Source organism: Artibeus jamaicensis, unplaced genomic scaffold (assembly GCF_021234435.1).
Source record: "Artibeus jamaicensis isolate MK-2021 breed Jamaican fruit bat unplaced genomic scaffold, CSHL_Jam_final scaffold_916, whole genome shotgun sequence".
NCBI lineage: Eukaryota > Metazoa > Chordata > Mammalia > Chiroptera > Phyllostomidae > Artibeus > Artibeus jamaicensis.
In genome coordinates, this window is record NW_026522059.1 from 54,075,530 (window position 1) to 54,085,800 (window position 10,271).

At 36.7% G+C, this 10,271-nt stretch overlaps 1 pseudogene; it reads right to left on the reverse strand.

Moving 5' to 3' along the window:
• The window catches only part of LOC119049350 (melanoma inhibitory activity protein 2-like), a 34,569-nt pseudogene extending 25,810 nt beyond the window's left edge, over nt 1–8,759 (reverse strand).
• Between the last annotated feature and the right edge of the window lie 1,512 nt (nt 8,760–10,271).

Genomic DNA, 10,271 nt, shown 5'->3' on the forward strand with positions numbered 1-10,271 from the left:
GTCTTAATAGATGTGAAGAACAGTTTGGAATCTGTAAGTTAGAATCCATTGGATACTTTTATAAGTAGTAACATGATCCTCTTTCTTCTTAAAAACAGTCACTCTGGCTGCTTGGTGAAGAATGAATTGAAGAGAAAGGAGAGAGTAACTGAGCAGGTTAATTATAAAAACATTTCGGTGTTCAGGAAAATGATGATGGAGGTAGGGACCAGTATAGTAATTTTAAAGAGAGATATACAGATGCAACCTATACTTTAGAAGTAAAAATTATCCATCTTAAAGATGGGTGGGATGTAAGGGTGGCTGAGAGAGAGAGAGAAAGAGAAATCAATAAGACACTAACGTTTCTGAAATAAACAACTTGGTGGGTGTTGCTGCTATTTTCAGAGATGAGAAAGACTGAGTGTGGCAGGGGGTATCAAAATTGGAAATCAAATGCTTCTAAAATATTCAATGGAAGCATCAAGAGACAGAAAATTGGGTTGGGTAACATGGAAACTGGAAGAACTGATTCAGAAAAGTCAGTAAAACGAAGTCAGTAACTTAAGGTCACACAACACAGAATGCCGGTGGCAGAATATAGAAGCAAACCCAAGATTGTGTGGCTGTGAAGCCTGGTCTTACCGATTCTGTGTCACTGCCTTCCAGTCCAACCAGCTCAATCTCCAGGAATTTGAACCAATGACTACAATTATCTACTTGGGAAAAATCTGTAGTAATAAAAAGGAGTCAATGTGGAGTGACCTCTGTGAGAAGTAGTGGGAAACCTTGTCACTGTGATAGTCTTTCAAACGCAAACCAGTTAAAAAATTAAAGAGAGCCAAGAAATGAAATTAGAAAAACACTCTAAATATTTTTCTACATATATTGCCCACATAATTAATGAGTTCTGAAGCATTAGCTAATAACTTTACAGTCTTAAAAGCATAGCATTCCTTGTTGGGACAAATGGCATGTTTTCTGGAACCCTCCTTCTAAAGGTTGGAGAAATTCAGGCAAAATGACACTGGATTTGGTCCTGGGTAGACCTTGGTTTGAATTCTCATTCTGCTTTTTAGCTGTGTGATCCTGGCAAAATTATCTAACCTCTTTGTACCTTTCTCTTCATTTGTAAAATGGGGACAATAATTTGATTTTGTGAAGCACGTAAAGTGATTAGTTGTAGCTGGTCCAGCTTAGGCTGTCTATAAATGGTAGCTATTATTGATAGCTATTTTTATTTCTTTTTCTCTTTTCCTCTTGTAATCTACATTATGCTTTTCTCCCAGGTGAAGGATACAGAAAAAAAAAACACTATGGAACACAAGCCATCAAAGTTTCCATGAAATCTTTGCTAAATCAGGGATGTCGTTCTTCCTATTGAGTCCATGTCCTAAAATAACTCCTTGACCATCTATAACCCTTCTTGATAGAATTTACAGATGGAAATGAGTGAGGAGTTCTTGTTTCTTACCTGCACTTGTCTGGTTGATTTCTTGGCTCCACTCAGCTTGTTAACTGGTTTGCCTTTGAATGACTCTCACAATGACAAGGTTTCCACTACTGCTAACAGAGGTCACTCCACACTGTACCAAGACTTCCTGGTGAAACACATGCATGTTCTTTTCCTCAACTATAGCAGCTTGACCTTTCTTGACTCTCTCTTTCCTAGGACCCAGTGCAGTGGTGAACTTTTTAAATCAAAGGGCAGAAGAACATAAAGCAGGAATTGGCATAGTTTGGGTACTGATAGAGTGGCGATGGGAGGTGATTGGTGTGGTTTGGGAGGGAAAGGACAGCACCACCTTGCAGGAGCAGAGGCTGAGGGAGCAGAAACTGATCTGAGAAATAAGTGACAAGTTTTAAGTCACTAAGCAATCATCAGGCGGTTATAAGTAGGGACTGGGGCTTGTGGAAGGTTCCAGAATTGGGATACACCCTGGTGATCTTTTGCATGAAAGTGGAAGGTAGACAGAGGGTGGTTTGGTCACCACGGGGAGCCAGAATGTGGGCAGGAAATGCTATGGAGTCAGAATTTAAGACCAACTACATTGTGGAGTAGGAGAAGAAAAAGGATCCAACAACACTAGTGGGAAGCAGAAATCTGCCATCTCAGAACATAAAACGGGGCACAGGATTACCGTACCCAGATGACAGCATTGGAGGCACCAGAAGGTTAGGAATGTAAGGCAGGCAGGTCAGAGTACTTCACAGCTCCTACTAACTGGTGACTATAGAAGTACCTGTTTCAGAGAGTGAGGGAGAAGTTTCATCCTTGAGGGCTTGGCAGGTGAAGAAAACATTTAGCATAGAAATAATTTTTTATTTTCTATTTATTTATTATTGATTTGTTTACTTTGTATTGTTGACACAATTATACATGTCTTTCTTTCCCCCTGCCTTTACCTCTCCACCCAGCTCCTGCCCCTCACCCTGGTCTTCACCACATCATTGTCTGTGTCTGTGGGCTATGCATATATGCAAATAAGTGTGTTTTTTGGCTAATCTCTTCCAGTTACCCCCACCTTGTGCCCCTCTGACATCAGTTAGTCTATTCCATGTATTCAGGCCTCTAGTTTTATTTTACTCATCAGCTTATTTTATTTATCAGATGCCACATATCAGTAAATCATATGGTATTTGTTTTTGTCTGATTGGCTTATTTTACTTAGCATAATAATCTTCAGGTATATCCATGCTGTTGCAAAGGGGTAAGATTTCCTTCCTTTTAACAATTATGTAGTATTCTATTGTGTAAATGTGCCACATCTTTTAAAAATTTTTTTAAATTTAATTATTGTTCAAGTACAGTTTTCTGTCTTTTACTCCCATCCCAGCCCACCCCCCCCCAGTGCTCCCCACCTCCCTCCCATTTCTATCCCCCTTAGTTGTTGTCCATGTGTCCTTTATACTAGTTCCTGTAAATCCTTCCCCTTTTCCCCCTAAAATTTCCTCCCTTCTCCCCTCTGGTCATTGTACCCCTGTTCTCTATTTCAGTGTCTTTGTTTTTATTTTGCTTGCTTGTTTATTTTGTTGCTAGATTCCTGTTAAAGGTGAGATCATATGGTATTTGTCTTTCAACACCTGGCTTATTTCACTCAGCATAATGCTTTCCAGTTCCATCCATACCGTAGCAAAGGGCAGGAGCTCCTTCTTTATTTCTGCTGCATAGAATTCCATTGTGTATATGTACCATAATTTTTGATCCATTCCTTTACTGACAGGCACCTAGGTTGCTTCCAGCTCTTGGCTATTGTAAATTGTGCTGCTATGAACATTGGGATGCATAGGTTCTTTTGGGTTGGTGTTTTAGAATTCTTAGAATATAATCCCAGCAGTGGAATTGCTGGATCAAAAGGCAGGTCTATTTTTAGTTTTCTGAGAAAATTCCATACTGTTTTCCACTTGGTTGTTCCAGTCTGCAATCCCACCACCAATGGATTAGGGTCCCCTCTTCTCCAAACCCTCTCCAACACTTGTTTGTTGCTTTGTTTATGATAGCCATTCTGACTGGTGTAAAGTGGTATCTCATTGTGGTCTTAATTTGCATCTCTCTGATAGCTAATGATATTATTGAGCATCTTTTCCTGTGTCTCTGGATCCTCTGTATGTCCTCCTTGGAGAAATGTCTGTTCAAATCCTTTGCCCACTCTTTAATTGGGTTGCTTATCTTCCTAGAGTGGAGTCGTGTAAATTCTTTGTATATTCTGAAGATTAAACCTTTGTCTGAGGTATCATTGGCAAATATGTTTTCCCATACAGTTGGTTGTCTTTCTATTTTAATACTGTTTTCTTTAGCCATGCCGAAGCTTTTTATTTTAATGAGATCCCATTTGTTTATTCTTTCCTTTATATTCCTTGCTCTAGGGAACATATCAGTAAAAAAGTTGCTGCATGAAAAATCTGAGATTTTCTTGCCAATGTTCTCCTCTAGGACTTTAATGGTGTCACGGCTTATATTTAAGTTTTTATCCAGCTGGAATTTATTTTGGTATATGGTATAAGTTGGTGCTCAAGTTTCTTTTTTTTCCATGTAGTTGTCAACTTCTCCCAACACCATTTGTTGAAGAGGCTATTATTACTTCACTTTATGTTGCTGCCCCCTTTGTTGAATAATAATTGGCCATAGAGATTTGGGTTTATTTCTGGGGTCTCTGTTCTGTTCCATTGATCCATGTTCCTGTTTTCATGCCAGTACCAGGCTGTTTTGATTACAGTGGCCTTGTAATACAGTTTGGTATCAGGTATTGTGATTCCTCCAACTTTGTTCTTCTTTCTCAAAATTGCAGCTGCTATTCAGGGTCGTTTATGGTTCCATACAAATTTTCGAAGTGTTTGTTTTATATCTGTGAAGTATGCCATTGGTACTTTAATAGTTATTGCATTGAATCTGTAAATTCCTTTGGGTAGTATGGACATTTTGATGATGTTAATTCTTCCAATCCATGAACATGGTATATGTTTCCATTTGTTTGTGTCTTCCTCGATTTCTTTCTTCAGTGTTGTGTAGTTTTCTGCATACAGGTCTTTTATGTCCTTGGTTAAGTTGATTCCTAGGTATTTTATTTTTCTTTTTGCTACATTGAATGGGGTTCTTTTCTTGATTTCTGCTTCTGCTTTTTCATTGTTGGTATACAGAAATGCCTTTGATTTCTGGGTATTGACTGTACCACATCTTTTTTATCCATCTACTGATGGGCACATTGGCTATTTCCAGACCTTAGCTATTATAAATAATGCTGCAATGAAAATAGGGGTGCATATATTCTTTCTAATGAGCTTTTCAGGGTTCTTATAATATATTCCCAAAAGTGGAATTTGCTGGGTTATAAGGCAGTTTCATTTTGAGTTTTTGAGGAATCTCCTGCCAGAATGGCTATCATCAATAGAATAGTCTTTTGAGAAGGATCTGCAACAAATTAAATTTGATCAAATTATTTTTTGGAAATTGCCACAAATTTTAGGCACTGTTTTGAACAGATTATATAAATACAGATTTTTAAAATACATTTTTATTTTATTATTATTTTTAATTTATTGAGTTATTTTTCAAGTACAGTTTTCTTTTGTCAATTTCTCCCATCCCAACCCCCCCTCCGCCCCATCTCCCCACCTCCTGCCCATCCCCCCCTCCCCACAACCTCATCCCTGTGTCCTTCCTATTTGTTCTTCAAAATCCCTCCCCCTTTTTCCCCTTAAGTTCCCTTCCCTCTCCCCTCTGGTCGCTGCCCACTTGTTCTCTATTTTAGTGTCTTTGTTTTTATTCTATTTGCTTGTTTATTTTGTTATTTAGCTTCCTGTTATAAATACAGATTTTTAATAAATTACAGACATAGACACAATACCGCTTTTATGAAAAAGGCTTCAAAACTACTGAAGTGTTTAAGAAACAACATTCGATTTTCTCCTTGTGTTTCGACTTGACCTGACACACCCAAACTAAAGTACCTTTCAACTATTTTCAACCAATTTTTGAGAATTTTTTTATATTTACTATTTTGACACATTTTAGTTTTTATTTTAAAATAAAATTTAAGATTTACTTACTGAATTAATTTTGCTGTAGCCAGTGAGTCTTAGATTTCCTACATACTAATAAGAATTGACCCTGAAGTACTTTCCAATTACCTTTAAATGAGTAAGCTTCCAGGCAGGAGGGCGAGAATCTTGCTGTACCTTGGTCCCCTCCCTTTGAGAAAATGACACATTACGGAAACTATTAGTTCTTAAGAGGGGAGTTGTTATTTCCAAGATTGAAAAAGAGATATACTATTTCAAAAGATTCACCTCTTTCTCTTTTATCTTTCCTGTTTGTATAGATGGTAAGGTTCATATAAGGAAACCTAGCCTCACAGCACTTTTCCTTTTGAGGGTGTTTGTAATGTTTTGTGTTGCCAAAATGCCTGAGTTTATTAATATTCACTACACATTGTGTTTATTTCTGTTTCATCAAGGTTTTGCCAGATTATGGCCTGTCTGTGTCTGATAGCGGCTGTGTTTGTGTATGAGCACAGGGTCATCTGATAACGAATTGTCGCATCATGCGATTAAGTGATGTTTAAAATGGGTGTAAGCCAGAAGAGTTTGACTCCCAGCACACTTTTAGAAGGTCTGATCAACAAAAGAAAGTTCAAGGTATCTTGAAAGAGGTCATTGATTACAACCAGTGTCTTGATCATTCTGGACATGTTCCTTCCTGCAGAGACACAATTAAAATAATGTTGTACAGTAGAAATTTTTCATTGTTGGAGGAAGGACACTTTATTCAGAGGTAAATCAATGTAAAATCTATCTTCTGTTTAAGAAGATAAAAGCAAATAGTTTTAGAAGTTTACTCAATGAATTATAGAAGAGTTGATGCTTTATTACATGCATCAGTTCCCAAATGCTGTCTGTGATGACTTTACTTTCTCTGCCACATCCAAGGCCACATAGGCAGACTGTGAGCATTATAGGGCAAGGATTCTGTTTTATTTACTTTTGTATCCCTGGTGCGGTTTTGGGGTGTACAGTAAATGCCTTGTAAGTTTCAGTTGAAAGACTGGATGAATTCTTGAAACAAATCCAGTTACTAGCCAGGAATATTAACAAACATTTAAACTTTGACTTATAATAGTATCACTATAGTTTTTGTATGATATCTAATTTCCAATTTATCATTGTTATAATCTGCTATAAAACTGAATTAGTCTGAAAAGTAATGGAAGAAAGTTTTGTCTGATAGCTAAAGGTAAGAAACAATGCCACCCTCATTACTAGTGGTTTTGTGCTCCAGGGAAAATTCTAAAATTAGAGTTTTTCTTTATTATTTTTTTGCCTTGGGCACGTCTCCTAAATGCTATGAGTATATTATCTTGTTAAAACTTAAGAAAATGTGCAAATGAAATGAACCTGTGTTCACTTCCGTAAAGTCTGGTAATTTTAGTAATCCGTTGCCCTGTGAGATACAAGGCAACTCTGCTTCCTCTGCAGTCTGTTTTTTCTTCCTTTCTTTCAAAATAACCTGCCATCTTTCCAAAATAAACATGAAGGGGAAATACATTAGTGGGTATGTAATCTCCCAGATATCTGGAGCAGCATGCCTCTAAAAAAATAGTAAAAATAAAAGTCATCAGAAATTTTTTCTGGTTTTGTAAGACTTGTTAGTATTCTTGACTTTATAAGATTTTTTTAAAATAAACATTTATATTTATGTTAAAAGTTTTCCAAAGTGAAAATGAAATAACTATCTGCCTAGAAGTTATTTTCTCTTAGATTTCTAAGGTTATAATTTTGGTGAACATCATCAAAGAAATTATTTTATAGATTTTTAATATTCCAGAGGTATAATGTCATATTATATTTCTATTCAATAATTATAAAGCCTCATTCTAATGCTCTTATCTAATAACTATATTAATTATTTAATTATATGTATTAATTATAAAATGCATATTTAGCATTCATATTTAGATTCCTTGAATTTAAAGATACTTTTAGGATTCCTTTCAATCCTGAAGGGTCTTTGATATTTAAGAAACATTTAGAAAACTGGCTTGCTCAAAATACTGGTGAATAATGTTACTACTTTCTATTTATATTTAGGAAAGTACAATGATCACTCTCTTTTTCCTTTCTCCTGTTCTTTTCCTCCTCCTCCTCCTCTTCATTTGCATTTTCTTCATGATCAACAAATATCTGTTTAGCATCATCTGTGGTACCGTGCAAGAAAAGTTCAAAGTTTCAGCTACTGTTCTTAGACGTAAAGGAAGAAGCTGACCTAAGAGTCAAATCCTGACTCATTTTATATCATGACCATGGCCAGGAGCAGACCATGAGAAGTATAATACAAATTTGTTCATGAAAATCTTCTTCTTTTGGAGTCTGTGATAATTTGTAGGAAGCTAAGCAAAATTATCTGTGTATAACCTACCAGTCTAGGAGAGAGGATTTGCCAAAAGATTTATTTGCCAAGCATCATAAGATAACAATGTTGACTCTTAAGCAATTCAACTGCTTTTGCCAAAGCACATGCTTATGAGACCTGAGGATCCCAATTACAGATCATTCTTATCTTGTCACTAAAGTCACAAGGAGGTTTACTTGTAAGAAGACCTTAGTAACCATGGGAATCTTAAAGCCAAATAAACAAATTACAAAATGATTCTTCAGTTTAGACTGACTACGACCTCAAATTCCAAACTACCCTGACAGTCATAACACATGGTGTGTATAGATCTCCCCTTGCCTTTGAATGTTGAGTTATTACAATTCTACATGCTAGGAAGGACCCATTGTTCATTGTTCGGTGAGTTAGTCCTCCAGCCAGGACTCTGGAAGGAGAGCCTGTAAGAATGAACCCACTGCTAAGCCCCTTTTGGTGAGAAGGGTCAGTTCTGAGGTTGGATGTCTTCATCATGTGGACATCAACCATAACTTCTAGTGACTCTCTATCTGAAATGGACACTTCTTCTCACTATAGGGCTAGGGCTTGACTGGGGCTAGAGGTAGGGTAGGAAGGACAGACATCCTCTGCCAGGACCCAGCAATTCCCCTTCATAGTCCTTACTCTGTGTAGCTTCAAAGGCTCACCTCTCCAACCCAGTGGGGGTGGAACAAAAGTTGCTCAATTCATAAAAGAGAAGAAATAGCAAAAGTGCTTATTGACATAGTTTGTCTCTATGTACCTGTGCTGATGTAGGTCTGACAGGTTTCCTGTTGGTAGATGATCGACTGGCTTCCAGTTCACTTGATCCTTCATATTCAATCTCCAGGAAACAAGCCCATCCATAGTCATTCATAGCTTTAGTCTGAAGATTATAACTAAAGCTCTTAGAGATAAGGAAGAAAAGTTCAATTAAAATGTGTAGCCACACTTTCTCAGGGCAGAGCTATGGAGCATTTCTGGCAGTATCTTGGAAATGGGCAAACCAAAATGCCTAGTTTTAATTAGATGGAGGGTTGGCATCAATGGAGTTCATCCCTTTACCCCCAAATTACCAAGCAGGAAAAGTTCAGCACTGGAACAGAAATCCCAAGCTAAGTAGTCAGCCTGTTGACATAAACACAGCTTTAAGATCTTTGGGCAGGCTACTACACCTGTCACCTCAGTTTTGACATACAATTGTCCCCTCTGATCCATGGGGGATATATTTTAAGAGCCCCAGGGAATAGTACCAAGTCCTATATATGCTGTGGGTTTTTTCTATACAGAAATACCTATGATAAAGTTTAACTTATGAATTAAGCACAGTAAGAATAACAATTAGAACAATTATAATAAAATAGAACAATTATAATAAATAGAACAATTATAATAATATATTGAAATAGAAGTTATGTGAATGGCTTTGGGGCCATTATTACATAAAATAAAAGACACGTGAACACAAATACTGTGAACTTCAACAGTTGATCTACTAATCCAGATGGCTGCTCAGTGACTAACACACGGGCAGCATCTACAGTATGAATATGCTGGACAAAGGGATGATTCATGTCCTGGGTGGGATGGAGTCGGGACAACATGATATTTCATCACTCTACTCAGAACAGCTTGCGATTTTTAACTTGTGAATTGTTTATTTCTTGAATTTTCTATTTAATGTTTTCAGAATACAGTTGACCACAAGTAACTGAAATCCCACAGACCAAATCGTGGATAAGGGTGACTACTGTTCTGTAAAAATGGGGATAAAAATAGCCAAACTTCAAAAGGTTCTCAGGGGCTTCCTTTGCAGGCTTAAATAAGTTAATATCTGTAAAGTACTTATAACTCTACCTATCACAGAGTTGGCTCTAAACAAGTTTATTTATGTAAGCAAGGACTGTTACGTAAGCAAATCACCATTTCATGTTACAGTGCAAGCATTCTGGATGACTAAAAAAAGGAGAGAAAAAAGAAAGAGGAAAGCAGAGGGGAAAAAAACTTCCTGTCAAGGTTTAAAGATAACTTTATATATATATTACCTCACCTGGTATTTCCTTTAATTCTCAAAATAACTGTGAAATAAGTAAATAGCTAATATTTTAAGAGAGGTAAGTTTTTTTCCAGCTTTACTGAGGTATGATTGACATATCAAGATTGTACAATGTGATTTTTAAGCTGTAGAATAGGATGATTTAATCACATGTGCATTGTGAAATGATTACTACAATCAAGTTAATTAACACATTCATTAGCTCACATAGTTACCATTACAGTGTATGTTAAGAACACTTAAGACCTACTCTCTTACCAAATTTCAAGTATACAACATGGTATTATTAACTACTGTCATCATTAGATCTCCAGAACTCATTCATCTTATAAC